Source organism: Amphibalanus amphitrite, unplaced genomic scaffold, assembly GCF_019059575.1.
Source record: "Amphibalanus amphitrite isolate SeventyFive unplaced genomic scaffold, NRLGWU_Aamphi_draft 001511F_arrow, whole genome shotgun sequence".
Classification (NCBI taxonomy): Eukaryota; Metazoa; Arthropoda; class Thecostraca; order Balanomorpha; family Balanidae; genus Amphibalanus; species Amphibalanus amphitrite.
The window spans coordinates 59,373-76,433 of record NW_024883004.1 but is presented as its reverse complement, the minus strand read 5'-3'; the positions used below and the strand labels follow the sequence as shown (position 1 = coordinate 76,433).

The following is a 17,061-nucleotide window of genomic DNA, read 5'->3' as shown; positions in this document are numbered from 1 at the left end:
CAAAGTCTCCGATCTTCAGCTCTGATACATGCAGGTACTCTCTAAAGGAAACTCCTGCTAGAAACATGCTTAAAGGATTGAGCCAGTCTTAAACTCTGGGTTGTATATACAGACTCTGGGTACCTACAGCCAGAGTTGTGGACCATGTGCCTCATGGTTTACTGAGAGAAATAGTGAATAAATACATTAGGCCCTTGCAGTTTTTTGTGGCCGTATCACTTGTAGACTGCAGTCTTCTTGTATGGCAATTGGCAGCCACTAGCTATCAAAATCCAGCAGAGGTGGTATATCAATTGGTCCATTTCTTTAAAGAGGATTATCAAATTTTTAATGAAATTTAACAATGCCTAGCTTTATGATGAAACCAGAAACTTCCAAGGAAATCTTCCAGAAATGTCCTGCTGTTAAGTTTGTGGCATACTCTGTTGGAGTTGTGGTGTTCCAGACCCTCCAAAGGCCCAGAATGTCAAAGCTTTCTCAGCCCTGACACGCAACAGTCAACAGACTAGTGTGTGTCTCCTACTAGCATAACTGTCAGATTACACTGCTTCAGCTGCTTTTATATTGTTAACTGTATTAGGTATCTTTATTGTCCAATTCAACATCACATACTACTCTACTACAGCCTACACTACAATAAGCATATTGGTATTTTACCAGAGGATCTCAGCATGATTGCAAACACAACAAAGTGTTTTAGAAATGTCTACTTTGTCAGGTTTTGTGATGACTGTATGCTTAGATTAATTTTATAGTATGGCGAGTGTCTGTCAACAGTCCAGGTTTCAGCTCAATTGGCCCAGTAATGGCTGAGCTACTGCAATAATATTTTTTATTTACTGATGTTTATTTCAAATATATATAAAATTCCATTGGTGAGCAGCGCTTTGCGGCATCTGGGATGATTATTGCCAAAAGTTCAATGCCCTCTCAGATCAGTTTTACCAACAGAAAAATAGCTGCCTGCCAGAATTTTTTGCTTAAGACCGCTTCATATACAGGGCGTAAACTGTAAAGCCCTATCCGCTTTTGTGCCTATCGTGTTCTCGCTCCGTATGTGAATTAGCAGTCTATAGCAAAAAAATCCGCCAGGCGGTATATGTCAAGTTTAGGTCCTAACTACAATTGTGATGCTGTTGATACAAATATGTAACAGCAAAAAATTTAGGTTTTAGGTTAGGTTAGGTTGTAGGTTTGTAGGTTTTAGGTTGAAGGTAGGTAGGTTTGTAGGTTTTAGGTTGTTAGGTTGTAGGTTTGTAGGTTGTAGGTTGGTAGGTTATAGGTAAGTAGGTAAGGTTAGGTCAGGTTTGATTGTTTTTTCTTTTATTTGCGAGACATATGAGTATCATTTTTGGATTCAGGATTTCAAATAATGCAAAAATATGAAAAATTTATCAATGAAATCTGCTTAGGACTTAAACTTGACATTTACCAGCTATTTTACTGTTGATAAAACTGGTCTCTGCTCTGATTTTCATTAAGTTTTGGCAGCACCTAATCTAGCATGTGCTTTCTGCAATATCAGTGAAGCTGGCATCACTGCCGGTACCAACTGTAACGGGTAAACCGCACCGGTATCAGTAAATCAAATTTAAATGTTCATTGAAATCTAATCCTATTTTTTTTGCTTAAAATGCATTAAATCTAGACTACAACTTTCATTTCAATTTTTTGTTTTGCAGTTCTTAGCTGCCATCTAATAAATTCCAAAAGTAGCTTGAAATCATGTAAAAATTTTAGGTAATAACCAATCCAGTAACCGACTAGTATTCTATGACCGTGTAACCGACTTGAGATGTGTGTGTGTGGAGATTATACACAGGCACAGAGTGATCCCAGAAGTCTCAGACAGTAAAATTGTAATTAGCTCAACTTGGTGTGATTCACACACCGGCCGTATTTTGTGTCTGTACTCTGTAACACCCCGTGGTGTGATATACACGCGTCCATATATACTTTCTTATAGGTATCTTATAGGTATCTTATAGGTTTCTTATAGGTATCTTGCATATATATATATATATATATATATATATATATATATATATATATATATATATATATATATATATATATATATATATATCTTCAGAGGTTTCAAATTTTTATGACGTCATAGTTTCCTACAATATTAGAACAAATAGTAAGAATAGCTGACTGCTGTCGTAACAGCGTTGTAGATGTCTCAAACCTTGAAGAGACAGGACCACTATTTTTATAAGACTGTAAATGCAAACTACGTGGGACTTGGAAGTTCGAGCCTCCAATTTATGAATGAACGATGAAAAATGGAGCTACCGTACTGAAAAAATACTAATAAAGCGAAACCTTTTAAATAGGTTTCAATTTATATGATCTGCTCGCGAGCAATGTTTGTTAATCCCGAGAATTAGGGTGCTGAAGCTTAGCGACTCGTCAAATTCCGACACAGTCTGTCCCACTCACGACTTCAACTGGCAGTCGCTGCTCCCATCATATTTCAACTACAGGCAGCCTCAGCATTTTCATGTATTGCGCCGTGAGCACAGGCGCGAGTCGCCATTTGAATATTTGGATTTGCTTTCGCCACCAGGCATTTCCGTCTGTACCTAGGTAGGTAGTTGCTCACCATCAAGCGTTCTGGTACGAGTAACGAAGTAGATAACAAGCGCTATATCTTGGGTTCCATTTGGGCACCTGGACCAATACCTGGACAGTGGACTTTTAAAGCTATAGATGGTTACCTACAAACTTGCCGATGCGCTGTTAGGAACACCTAGTGATCGCTCCAATTGACAAGCTTCAGTATACACTTTGCCGGTAGATGGCAGCCTAAGACTAATCGCCCCGGTAGCCGAGTGTGGGACGGGCAGGTAATCCCGAGCCCCAGGGACGACCGAGCGCGGACGGAGGAATCCGAAGTGGCCAGTCGGCGCCGGGCAGAAGTGGTGCTCGCTGATTATCTGTGGATAAAGCTGTGCCTATCCGCGAGCACTATCATCGCGCGCCGTGACAGCGGTGGTCCGAGGGTGTGCGATACGGTGCAGACGGCAGCCCTGGTGACTGGCGCCGCCGTCAGTCGGTCGCCGCCCGGCCAGGTGCGCTGCCGGTGTTGTGGTCCGCCGCCGCGCTGCAGTCTCCCAGCGGTCCGCGCCGCCAACGGCATGCGATCCGACTTCAACTAGAACTCAGACGACTCGATACCACGTAGATCGCAGGTGAGTCGCGCTGTTAGTTTGTAGAGCTTGTGGAGGACACAGGCCTGCGATCGTATCGTCATTTCGCGTCGGGCAGGGCCTGGCACGAAGGAGAAAGTCGGCGGTGGCGGGCGACGGGCCTCGCCCGGCTGCCACGGGCCATCGGCGCGCGGGGGGGGGAGGGCAGACATCTTCCGTCGCCGCCGGCGGCGGTGCCGTGTCTGCTGGGTTCCAGTGACTGTGATCGGTGCCGGACTTGTGACCGGACCCGTCCAGGGGTCACCGAGGCCAGGCAGGGGCGCGGCCGGTGTCCAGGTGTGTCGGCCAGCGGGGGCCGCGGGGCCAGGTGAGGGGCGCTGCGCTGCGGGCAGACTGTCGGTGGCTACACTCTGCATGCCGCCCCGATGGCGATGGCGGGGGTCGCTGAACGCTCGTGCGGTACCGGGCCCTGTGCTGCGGTTGAGAACGGTGCCGGCTGGTCGGTCTCTCCGAGGTAGGCCACGCCGGAAGGGAAGTCCGGCCGGCCGCCGTGCGGTTTTCCCATTTCGTTCAGTATGTGGCAACCAAACAGCCGCCGCCGACATTCTCTGACATAGAGTCACGGGTATAATCGGGAAAAGTCACTGGAATTTAAAGCATTTTCTGCTGCCCAGCATATTTTCTGTTCGCCGGGCCGTATAGACGCTATTTGTAGACTGTTGCTATTTGCTAACAATGAAAGACAATTAACATGCAGACCAATGTATGCAATGCTATTCAACCAAACAAAAGCCGTTCGAAGAGAAGATCTGCCTTCCGGTTTTATGAGCACTTTCGTTTCGCCGCCGCGGTGTGAGGCCCGCAGCGATCGGAGCGGAGGCCGAGTGACGTGGCGTATCTCCCGGGGTCATCATTACCGTGCCGAGCGAACGGGGTCGGCGGGGACGCGCGGCCGGGCGCCGGCGCGGCGGTGGGGCGGCGCGGTACCTACACACTCGCAGCCACGGCCCCGGCGGCCGGACGACCCCCCAGCCGGGGCACGTGCCGTTTGTTTGGGGCCGCACCCTGCAATTCAGCCGGCCGACGCAAGGCTGCGGCTGACCGGTGCTGGTCGAAGGACATCCAGTCCTGGGCGCCGTCTCTGCCCCAGCCGCCCACCACTCACAGTCGGGCTATGTGACAGGCTGCATGTGACAGAGATGAGATGCATATTGCATCTAAAAGCTTCCGCGTTGGATAGGTACTGCAGAGACCAGAGTTGCGGTGATAGAATTATAGAGAATGTTCTAAATGACGTGTGCACGGTGAGCACGGCGCATCCAATGACATTTATGGAGCTGGATCCCAGCTGCGGCGCAGTTTGAGGCCCATTGGCCGGTGCGGTGAGGTGAGAGGGACCGTGTGCCGTTCCCCGGTGTATAGCCCCGGGCCCGATCACCACCCACCCACACCGCTCCGTGCAGGGGTGTCCGGCGCAGAGGGCCGCCCGTTAGTCAGGGGGGGGGGGGGTATCGGTACCCATCGCTCCTGACGAGTGAGACGACCACTGTTTCCGCCCGTCCGTCCGTCCGTTAGGTACACCTCCATCACAGCCGGTCCGGTGGGCCATGCACTCCGGTAACTGCCGCCACGCAGACGGCGCGGTCTGACCACACGGCGGCTTCAACAATTTATGGTGCTATGCTTCGGCTTATCTTCTTCTTCTTTGGAGTAAAAATGATGACCTCCACATCGACTTAAAAATCAAGATTTCCTGAAAGGACTGATTAATTATGACTGACTTCTGGTTGTCGCATTTCCAGGATATTGTTCGTATTATTGTCCTATGAGGAACGAATACTAAATTTATTGATATCACACCTACACGACTTCTTATTGGCGCCTGGCGGCAACACAACTCCGCTAAGCCCTTGGTGTTTATCTATCAGCCGACGCAGCGTCATGCTGTCAATTGCATTTGATTACGGTGACTGACCAAACGTTAGATATAGCGAAAGCGTTTGTCGCCCTGGTTTCTCGGTATGCCGGATGCCCTGTGACCCTCTGACCTGACCCGTGACCTCAGCAGTCAGGAGGTTCAGTGGGAGGTGTCCAACTCGTGACACATGGGTGCAACTCAGTGCTAGCAGAAAGGAGCCTGGGCTTGGACAACTTCCACCTATATGTCTTGCGTTGTATGCCTCGGAGTGGTGTTAACCCGCGCCCTGGTGGGGTCTGTTTATAACGCGACCTGGTGGGGGGGGCTATTTTTTGCCCCCCTCGTATCTCCGAAACTACTGGACGGATCCGCAAAATTCAAACGGCGTTCGAAAGGCCTGTCAAATTTGTCTCGGGAAACCAAATTTCATTGACCTCGGGGTCACCGATGACGTCACAGGTCAGGTCAAAGATGAAATGTTTCACCGTTCACGGGTCTTCTAGGGAATGCGCTATAACACCAAGGAAAACGCATTTTGTCGAGAATCAGCGATAGGGCGTCAGTTGCCTAGTTACGGAGCGAGCGAAGCGAGCGTAGTCTTTCCTTAGATTAACGGAAATTTCTGAGTATGAGCGGCCGGCCGGCCGGCTGGCCGGCCGGCCGTGGTCACGCTTTTGCGAGGCTTATATCTCAGCAACCACTTGACCGATTTACACGCGGTAATTTTTGTAGGGTAGCTTCATTCCTTCTACCAAGTATTGAACTATTCATGATGCATGTGGCTGACCCCTTATGCACGTGCCACGTGCAAAACGAAGAGGTGTCACTTTTATAATTGTTGCAATATCTCGGTAACCACTTGGCCGATTGCGCTGAAAGTTGGCATGTAAGTAGGCACCCACTAGGCAATGCATATCCATGTGCCAGAGTTGGGGTGCTGCTGCACGTGCGCACGTGCAGGGGTCGATTCCAGATCTCGAGAACGGCTGGACCGATGGCGCTCAAATTTGGCACATGGTTAGGGACCGGTTAGTAGGGTGCCGTGCAAAAGTCAGTTGGGACCCATTTTACACGTGCGCACGTGCAGGGTGCCGCTTCCAGATCTCGAGAACGGCTGGGCCGATTGTGCTCAAATTTGGCACATCGCTAGAGACCGGTTAGTAGGGTGCCGTGCACAAGTCAGCTGGAGGTACCCCGTCGAAATTTCGCACGTGCAAGGCTCACCCTCTCGCTCGCTCCGTTAGTCGCCCCAAAAGGCGTTATACTGGTAGATATGTTGCTATTAGAGGTCACTGACAATACCAGGTCAGGTCCCAGGTCAGGTCACCAAGGGTCACAGGTCAGGTCACATGAACCCAATTTTACTAAGGTTGTGTGATGCATGTTTTATGGCCAATTTTTCATTTCCAACTCAATGGTGTTGGTTATAAGACTATCAGGTACGGCTTAGGTCACTTTCTGGTGAAGGTCAGGTCAAGGTTAGGCCAAAAAAGGTCAAATTTTAAAGTTGATAGTTTTGCATAAAATGGGTATTGATTCGATGCAGCTCGTCACGGGGAGTCTAATGGTGTTCTTTGTTTTGCGCTACGGGGTCTAGAATTGCTAAAAATTGGGTTTGAAAATTTGACGTCATCAATTTTGAACAGTTTTTTCGCTATAACTTCGCCAAAAAAAGAGGTATCAATCTCAAATTTGGTATGTGGATGAAAGGAGGTAAGGACTATCACATATGTATATTCCGGTTTTTGCGAAATTCAAAAAACTTTTTGGATTTTTCGACTATTATATCCAAAAAATCTATTTTTTGATTTTTGGGGATCAAAATCCAAAAATTTTAAAAATCCGAGATAGCAGTTTTGTAGCCCTGTCAATTCTACAGCTTTTATGTCCCTATCATTTTTCTGTATTTGCAAAGCTATAGGCCTGACAGCTCTTCCCGCGAAACCCTTTTTTTGGTCGAAAACGGCAGAACATGACGTCACTCTGACGTCATTTCCGGCCAACCTATCTTAGCCTTTGGAAAAAATTTTTGGTCATAATGTGTAAAATTGATGTCCGGGAGGGTACTGAAAGTTTGGTGACGATCGGCGCAGCGGTTCTGGAGATATATCGAAAAGTCTGGAGGGGGGGCAAAAAATAGCCCCCCCCCTCCACCAGGTCGCGGGTTAAATACATGGGCTGTAATTTACGAATACTTATCGCAAGGCACCTATTATACCTAATAGAAAGCTAGTTAAATGCTGTCAATGGGCTGCATGCTTCACTGGACGACTTTCATTTCTTATTAGTACCTCCCGACATGGTGGGCTCTCGGCACACAATGTGTGAGTCATGTTGTCACTGTCGCTCCGTTGAGTCGTGTTCTCTGATATCAGCTGTGGAGTCAGGGCACGCAGGCCGGTTTATCAGCTTTGGATGATTTACGTCACTTTGTTAATCTGCCTCGAGTTGCAACTCTGTAGGTCTCAGTATCAGCGGACCTCGGTGACTAACTGGGATGCTTATCAGGCCACTGGCTGTCTTTTTGTCTATAGGTATAACGGTGCTGCTGAACGCGCGGAAAGTTGTAATTCATTGTGTTGCCAACCTATTTGTTTTTACATTTATGCTTCATACTTATTCATATGAAATCAATCTAACCCATGTAGGCAAGTATTTTAATTATTTGCGTTCCATTTTTGTACCTTCGTGAAACTTTTCATAAGGTTTGGTTTATGTTATCTAAAATTTATTAGCGAATTTAAAAAGGGTTATTTCTTAGTTTTGTCAAGATTCGATGTTTCACGTTCATTTGTAGGTATAGGTACCTACCTTTTTTATATAGCTATTCCACATTTTACCATATCAATTTTGGCTGACATGATTAAGTTTGAATTGTTTCTTTTCTAATCGTTTATTTTCTGCTTATCACGTAACACCGCTACTCCGACCGTCCGTTCTTCTCCGTTTTCTCTTCCGACCGTCCAACACCTTCTAACTATATAAGGCTGAGTCAATTACCGTCTGCAGATCGCCGGCATAATGCAGTATCGCTCCTTCTGGGGCGCTAACGAGACGGGCCGGGCGGCGGCGGCGGCGGCCGGGCGGGCGGAGCGCCGTGCCGGTCTCCGCAAGGCCACCCATCCGTCTCCGCCGCCCCCGCCCCCGCCCCGGCGGATGGCGCGTCATGACGCCTCCCTGGGCGACCACGGGATCCGCCCCGGCACATCTTATCGAGCGCGTCCTGATAGGAAAAGGTGGCCAACCTTCAGTCCTGAGCTGCCATATCTCGTCAGCTTTCGACGTCAAGAGGGTGGCTCTACACTATCCTAAGCAGCTATTTCTCTGGAACGGAGTTTGAGCGTCAATTTATTCCAAAGAAAAAGACTGTCATTGAAAAAGAAAACATGCCTGCTACTGTACCTACTACTCCTAGTAGCAGTAGGTAGGTAGTGCTTATGTAGTTCTCTTACACAGCGTTATAAGTGACGTGCACCTTTTTGCTTTTGTAAGATGTCTATAAAGCATCACTTTCAATCAGTGGCTGGACGGTGGTTTATCATTTATGCTAGATGCAGCTTTCGAAAGGCAGCTGATATCCATCTAAGATCTCTTACCAAGATGTACATATGTCTTCTTCAGAGTCTGATTGCCGAGCTGCGAGCATTATCTACTTGTTCTGTTCCAAGTCGTTGCATGCACTGCTCTGCTGCCTCTGCTCCTGACAGCCGTGTGATGACAATTTGCTGGCAATGTTCGAAACTGCTGACACTGTCACAAAGCATTCAAGCAGACATGCTCATAACAGAAACACTGCACTTAAGGAAACTCATAAAAGCCATAAGGAGCCTCGTGGCGATTCATATGGGTGCAATTAAATCTCAAGCACCAGTGCATGCAGCGTTTTTGCCGAGGCCGTGCGCGGCGCAGGGGCGGGCTATGGGGCTGGGAGCGTCCTTGATGATTGCTGAGCGCTGTGTTGGCTTGCCGCTCATGGCTGCACATGTGGGGAGTCTACACTTCATTAGCTCTCCACAACATGGCCGAGGTTTTAGGCTGTCACAAGATAGATGTCCTCTCGCCAGCGCCGCGGATTAGCGCGGGCTTCTGCAATGCGCCACAGCCCACGGCGCGGCTGCCTTAGCCGCAATGTCACGTGCACTCTCCGATCAACAACCAATTCGGCGGACTTGTGATGGAACTGGTCAAGAAGAGTGGAGCTGTGCTATGTTGAAAACACGCGCGCTCTATCCGTCTTGGGATTTAGGACGGAGGACTGACATCATAAGCCGATTCCCAGCAGACTACAAGCGTCCTTCTATTATACAGCACACGATCCATGCAATGCAATAATATATTCCAATAAAACTCAAACGCATGTCCTGCAGGAGGCTATGAAGCCATGCACGCATAATAAACAAATTTCTCGGAGACTGCAACGCCCGACCACGGGCGGATCACGCTCAGACTACTCGGAGACTGCATCGATTCCAGGCGGCACAGGAACATAGCCCATATCCGGTTGGAGCCGCGGCCGCCAGCGCACCTGACCGACCGGCCTCTCACAGGTCAGCCACAATGGCCATTGTTCATGCGTCGTTGTCGGCGGCAGAGACGGCGACGGTGGACGGTGGAACGTGAACGTCGGGCGGTTGGTGGATGGCGACGGTGGACGGTGGATGACGGACGGTGGACGGTGGACGGCGGACGATGGACGGTGGACGGACAGTGGACGTTTGACGGGTGGTAGACAGTGTGGTGGTGGACGATGGACGATGGAATGTATACGGTGGGCAGTACTGACCCTGTTAGGGGACGTAGCTGCTAGCTAGCGATGGTGCCGACATGAGTGGCGACCGAGGAACGAAGAGCTGCTGTAAAGACATCGTGGGCGGTGACTTTAGTGGTGGTAGCCGACGGAGAAAGATTAACGGATGGGAGCGGCGACAGTGCAAGGCTAGTGAGCGCCAGTGGCGGAGGGCGGGTCACCAGCGACGGCAGTGGGCGGGGCTCGTCAGTGTGGTGACGTTGGTGGCACAAGGGGCAGGGGCGGTTCGGATCCCCGTTCGTCGTCGGTCGTACGGGCGGTGTCTGTCGATACTCCACCGAGCAGCACGGTCTCAGCACAGTACCGGAGAGGTGTGGTATCAAATAGCCGCAGCTCGGACCCCCGGCCTTGCTGCCCGGTGTCTGTCTGTCGATATACCACCGACCAGCGCCGTGCCGGCGGGGAGGTGCGGCCGTATCGGTCCCGGCCGTATCGGCGGCCAGCAGAGCTCCAGAGTGGCAGAGGGAGGGGAGGGTGGATCCGGGTCACGCACGAGAGGCGAGCGCGGCCCGCCGCGACCGTCACCGCAGTCGTGCCTGTGACGTCATACCGACTGACTGACACGCCGCACTGACTAATTGGCCGGTACTTACCAATGGAACTCTGAGCACCGGCCATCGTTCTGTTATATCATGTGATCGATTCGTTAGAAGTGCAAACGTCAGCAAGACTTCCCAGCTGATTCTTTGTACACATTGAATCAACAGTGGCAAGTCAATACCACAATCAGTCCCTTCAAGCACCTTATCTACACAACTATCTAGCTGGTTCAGCTGGGTTGACGATTGGCGAGTGCAACCCTCATAACGCACTTGACCTTACTCCCCGGCGCGAGTCGAACTACCATCCCTTTAAAGGTAGTGTGCCAGCTTTCCTGGACCGTATGGAGTTAATAGCCCAGATAAGGAGAACCGGATTTTTAGAACTTATCCATACCTTCAAAACTCATGGAAACGTCTTAAATTCTTCAAATTTTGAGTACCCCAGTGCGAAATTCGCCCCGACGGGTTGTCGGTCGTACCCCAACCACATTTCACACCACTATGAACAATAAATGCACACACTGAAATCGCTATTACCGATATGCTCATCCAGTCAAGTTTCGATAAACCCGTTCATCATCAGCTCCTGCGGTTTCGAACACGCCTGTTAGGTGGTGCGGTAGACCGCGCCCAAAGCCAGGGCCCCGGTAACGTGAGGTAGCCGAGTCAGGGCAGCGTGCGCTGGCCCAAGCCGGAGCCGCGCGTCCTCCAGGTGTCATATGATAGCCCGGGGCTGCCCGCGGGGATGCGGTAGACCGCGCCCAAAGCTGCGGCCCCGGCTTGGGTCAGCGCACGCTGCCCCGACTCGGCTACCTCACGTTACCGGGGCCTAATATACGGCCTTGACCGGGGCCCTGGCTTTGGGCGCGGCTTCTGCTCATACTTTGTGGTGCGGTGGTGGTGCGTCGGGCTGCGCGCTCTGACTTCGGCCAAGAAAAATGCGTCAGCTGATCATTGTCATTTCTGCCACTTGCGTGTGGTGAAATGGGGTCATAACTTATGAGACGGCTTTTTCATATCAATTATTTTACATAAAATCATATTTCAAACCATAAATAATGTTCGACAGCCAAATAAAAGAAACAATACCAATACAGGCTTACAGTTTAAGGCTCGACATTGTGTTGTCTACGATTAGACAGCTGATAACTCATTCCCGTACGTCGTATGGTCGTAACACTATAATGACCTTTGCTTATTGTCACATGTGCGCCGCATTCGCGATTGTTGCCGACGCCTGTTTGCAGGTGAGCCCACTACAGTTGTTATACATATCTAAAAACCGATAAACTTTTAGGCGAAAAAGGCACTATTACAGGCCCATTTTTGATTTTTTTGCGATATTAGGTAAAAACAGAAGCTTCTTATCCTAGGAAAAATAAAATGGGAAATCTTTCAAAGGTGGCACACTACCTTAAAGGTAGTGTGCCACCTTTAAAAGATTTCCCATTTTATTTTTCCTAGGATAAGAAGCTTCTGTTCTTACCTAATATCGCAAAAAAATCAAAAATGGGGCTGGAATAGTGCCTTTTTCGCCTAAAAGTTTATCGGTTTTTCGATATGTATAACAACTGTAGTGGACTGAGCTGCAAACAGGCGTCGGCAACAATCGCGAATGCGGCGCACATGTGACAATAAGCAAAGGTCATTATAGAGTTACGACGTACGGGAATGAGTTATCAGCTGTCTAATCGTAGACAACACAATGTCGAGCCTTAAACTGTAGGGGAAGCCGGGGGAAGCCCGGGCGCGGGGGAAGCCCGGCCACCTCGTTTTCGGCTAAATTATTCACAATAAAATGCTCAACTGTTTGTCCTTTCAGCGTGGCAGCTAAGGTAACGCCAGCAAAAAGTTAAGGCTAACAGAAATTGCATATTGTTAAAGTTATAGCGCAAAAATGATATTTTAAGCGTTTTTAGCTAACAAGTGAGATATGTTGCACTGTTAATGTTATACCATACAGTACTAATATTTATACGAATGTTATGTAAGGACCGTTTAAGTGTTTGTATTGAGGGGTGACGAGGCAGGCTGGCTTAAGTATGACATTTTTTTCGAATATCGCTGTTCTAAAATAAAAATTAGCACATTCATGGGGTAACCCCGGGCGAGTGGCCAAGCTTACCCCCAACCGAGAGCAATGCCACTAAACCATTGTTTTCCATGAGATAATAGGTACTGAGCAGGATTGGTTTACACCTAGATCAAAGATAAATTTCGAAAATAAACATGTTATCATAGACAAAGCCAGTCATGTCACTTAAGGTCAACTAGGGTCAAACTACGTTTTTGCAGATAACGCGACAGAAAATGAAGCTATAGCTTCAAAAATGGTGTCGTTGTGTTCTTCTTCATCAGCCGAGTCGAATGATCTGCAATATGATGCATTAAGGTAAAAAGAAAAATAAATTTTAAGGAATTTTGAAATACACATTTTTTGTGAATTTTGCATCACGATTTTCATCGACCTGTACTGTATATGTGGTAGACGCTAGCTAAAATACCAGTAGTGAAATAAACTCTAAGATGTCCAGAGCTAATCAGTACCTTAATATTTCACTTTCCGTTAATGTTTGGAAGACACATAATGGTTTCATCAACTCGTTGTAAAGCGCTGGGGAGGTGGCCGGCGTTACCCCTATGCCGGGCTTACCCCAGAAAAATCAACACTTTTTTAAAACTCGATTTTCTCAACCTTATACTTATTCCACGAAACCGAATTTTTGGGAAAACACGGCCAATGAACTTAGCTAGCTAACAGGCTAGCAACATTTTATACAGCACGTATGGTATGTAATAAAAATGAAAAAAAGCTTACTATGCCGGGCTTCCCCCGGCTTCCCCTAAGCCTGTATTGGTATTGTTTCTTTTATTTGGCTGTCGAACATTATTTATGGTTTGAAATATGATTTTATGTAAAATAATTGATATGAAAAAGCCGTCTCTTAAGTTATGACCGCATTTCACCACACGCAAGTGGCAGAAATGACAATGATCAGCTGACGCATTTTTCTTGGCCGAAGTCAGAGCGCGCGGCCCGACGCACCACCACCGCACCACAAAGTATGAGCAGAAGCCGCGCCCAAAGCCAGGGCCCCGGTAACGTGAGGTAGCCGAGTCGGGGCAGCGTGCGCTGACCCAAGCCGGGGCCGCAGCTTTGGGCGCGGTCTACCGCATCCCCGCGGGCAGCCCCGGGCTATCACATGACAACGGGAGGACGCGCGGCCCCGGCTTGGGTCAGCGCAAGCTGCCCCGACTCGGCTACCTCACGTCACCGGGGCCCTGGCTTTGGGCGCAGTCTACCGCACCAAGGCCATCTATATACCGCACCACCTAACAGGCGTGTTCGAAACCGCAGGAGATGATGATGAACGGGTTTATCGAAACTTGATTGGATGAGCATATCGGTGATAGCGATTTCAGTGTGTGCATTTATTGTTCATAGTGGTGTGAAATGTGGTTGGGGTACGACCGACAACCCGTCGGGGCGAATTTCGCACTGGGGTACTCAAAATTTGAAGAATTTAAGACGTTTCCATGAGTTTTGAAGGTATGGATAAGTTCTAAAAATCCGGTTCTCCTTATCTGGGCCATTAACTCCATACGGTCCAGGAAAGCTGGCACACTACCTTTAAGCCCGAGCAACTCTCCAATAAACCTCTGCACACTCCAGTCCACCGTGTTCGCCGTGTGCAGTGTGTACGCTGTGTGCTGTATGTGTGTTTCTGTCACTCGGTATTCGGCACTGGGGCGCGCCCACCGGGTCCGGCCGGCCTACTGCACCCTCGCCGTGTCACCTGCCTGGTATGCGCGCCGGTGCCGGCGGCAGCAGCGGGGACTAGTCGCTCTGTCACCGTCCTGAGCTCGCGCCGGTGAATACGGTGCGTCCAACGGACCATGGCGCGCCGCGGTCGGGAATACATTAGCAGCCCGGCTGGAGCAGCAGCGACTGCCGCTGAGCCTGCAGTACGCGCGGCGGAACGCGACTGGGCAGTGTCGAAACGGCCACTTTCACATGGGCCGCCCGACGAGGCGGGCGCGGCCGAATGACAGACCGGGCGTGGTCTGAGTTTATCATGATAAACGTCACTAGAGGCTGAGGAACACCGCCAACGATGTGAACTCTTATATTTTCATTTCATGTTCAAATGGACCCATTGATACCTACCGGTGACTTTCTTGATTACGTGACAAAAGATCGTAAGACAAAAGATCGTACGAAAATGATCGTAAGATAAAGATCGTATGTTGTAAAAGATCGTACGGTAAAAAGATCGTAAGCAAAAGATCGTAAAGCAATTGATCTTATGCAAAAGATCGTACGAAAATGATCGTAAGATAAAGATCGTATGTTGTAAAAGATCGTACGACAAAAAGATCGTAAGCAAAAGATCGTAAAGCAATTGATCGTATGAAAAAGATCGTAGGAAAATGATAGTAAGATAAATATCGTATGCCGCAAAAGATCGTACGACCAAGGATCGTAAGCAAAAGATCGTAAAGCAATGGATCGTACAAAAAAGATCGTAGGAAAATGATCGTAAGATAAAGATCGTATGTTGTAAAAGATCGTTCGACAAAAGATCGTAACGTTACGTTCGTAAAGTAAATAATCGTATAGAATAGTGTTGTTACGAGCGAGCGAGCGCAGCGAGCGAAGCGAAGTCTTTTGAATATAACGGGAAAATCTCAGTATGAGCGGCCCGGCCCGGCCCGGCCCGGCCTGTAACGCTTTTGAGAGGCTTATATCTCAGCAACCGCTGAACCGATTGGCCTGCGGTCTTTTTTGCTGGGTAGCCCCATCCCTTCTTCCCCGTAATTGACTACTTTTGATACATCTCAGTGGCCGTCGTGGCACGTGCCACGTGAGAAGTCAAGGGTGTTCAAGCAGTTTTGCAAAAGTAATGATTTTGAGAGGCCCATATGGCCATATCTCAGCAGCGGCTTGAGCGATTGTCTTGCGGTAATTTTTATAGGGTAGCTGCATCCCTTCTACCAAAGGTCGGATACCCTTGATCTATGTGAGTGACCCCCAATGCACGTGCAAAATACAAAAAAAAAGAGGTGCCAAATTTGTTCCCATTTCAGTAACTCGGTAATTACTGGGGCGATTTCGAACCAATGATGGACAATTGACGTCTTTAACCGGCCTTCGATAACAATGACTCCTATAACTAGGATTGGATTGAAACTAGGATCCTATAACTAGGAGAATTGTGACTTCGATAGTGATAACGCGATAAACATCTGTTGATGACTCGTAAAGCGATGACGATTCAATATGAAAATGTAACAGTGCGAAGGAAAAAGCATTTTTAACGCCGTTTACTTCAGCCGCTTAACCCTCGCCCGCACATGCCATTTTCCCATCCTAGAACGCACATGGGGGGGGGGTTGCCACCCCCCGCGCCATTTCGTTCCTGTTGGAGATAGAGCTTAGAGGTAAAGACCAAAAAGATTCTTTGGGAAGAGACGAATCCAATGATACCCAGTTTTACCTTCTCAGGTCAGTCATTGACCTTCCAGGTCAGGTCAAACTAAAAAATGTTGCTGTTTTGGGTCACCGCTGGATATGAAGTGCGCTGCTTATCATATACCGATGACGATGCCATTTTCTGGTGCCAAGCCAGCTAGAACCTCTTTGTCACACTACTCGACCAGGTTTTTGCTGCTGAGGTCATTTCAGGTCAAGTTAGGTCAAGGTCAATTATGTGTTTGTATGTCTGTGTGTGTCTGTGTGTATGTATACTGATGTGTGCACCGATTGTTACGGAGCGAGCGAAGCGAGCGGAGTCTTTCCTTAGATTAACGGAAATTTCTGAGTATGAGCGGCCGGCCGGCCGGCCGGCCGGCCGTGCGGACGCTTTTGCGAGGCTTATATCTCAGCAACCACTTGACCGATTTACACGCGGTAATTTTTGTAGGGTAGCTTCATTCATTCTACCAAGCATTGGACTATTCCCGATGCTGTGGGTGACCCGTTATGCACGTGCCACGTGCAAAACGAAGAGGTGTCAGTTTTGTAATTGTTGCAATATTTCGGTAACTACTGGCCGATTGCGCTGAAAGTTGGCATGTAGCTACGCACCCACTAGGCACTGCATATCCATGTGCCAGAGTTGGGGTGCTGCTGCACGTGCGCACGTGCAGGGGTCGTTTCCAGATCTCGAGAACGGCTGGACCGATGGCGCTCAAATTTGGTACACAGTTAGGGACCGTTTAGTAGGGTGCCGTGCACAAGTCAGTTGGGACCCATTTTGCACGTGCGCACGTGCAGGGTGCCGCTCCCAGATCTCGAGAACGGCTGGGCCGATTGTGCTAAAATTTGGCACATCGCTAGAAACCGGTCAGTAGGGTGCCCATGCACAAGTCAGTTGGAGGTACCCCCTCGAAATTCCGCACGTGCAAGACTCACCCCCTCGCTCGCTCCGTTAGTCGCCCCAAAAGGCGTTATACTGGTTTATGTGTCCATATTACATGAAATGATGATCTGAGAAGCTTTTACCAAAAACGCAGTCAAAAAACTTCACAAAAAGTAAATTCCGCTTGCCTAAAACGCAATTATCTTAGATGACCTAGGTTGACCTTGACCTTGACCTTGACATCTGTACATCGTCGAACAATATGTTCCATGATAGG

General features: G+C 48.8%; 1 protein-coding gene across 3 annotated transcripts in view; it reads left to right on the top strand.

Moving 5' to 3' along the window:
• The first annotated feature begins 2,847 nt into the window (after window positions 1-2,847).
• The window catches only part of LOC122373527 (epidermal growth factor receptor kinase substrate 8-like), a 60,328-nt gene continuing 46,114 nt past the window's right edge, over window positions 2,848-17,061 (top strand). For all 3 annotated transcript variants that reach the window (XM_043351667.1, XM_043351666.1, XM_043351668.1), the window contains exon 1: window positions 2,848-3,197. The gene's annotated coding sequence lies outside the window, so the exon portion shown is untranslated. The remainder of the gene's footprint in view (window positions 3,198-17,061) is intronic.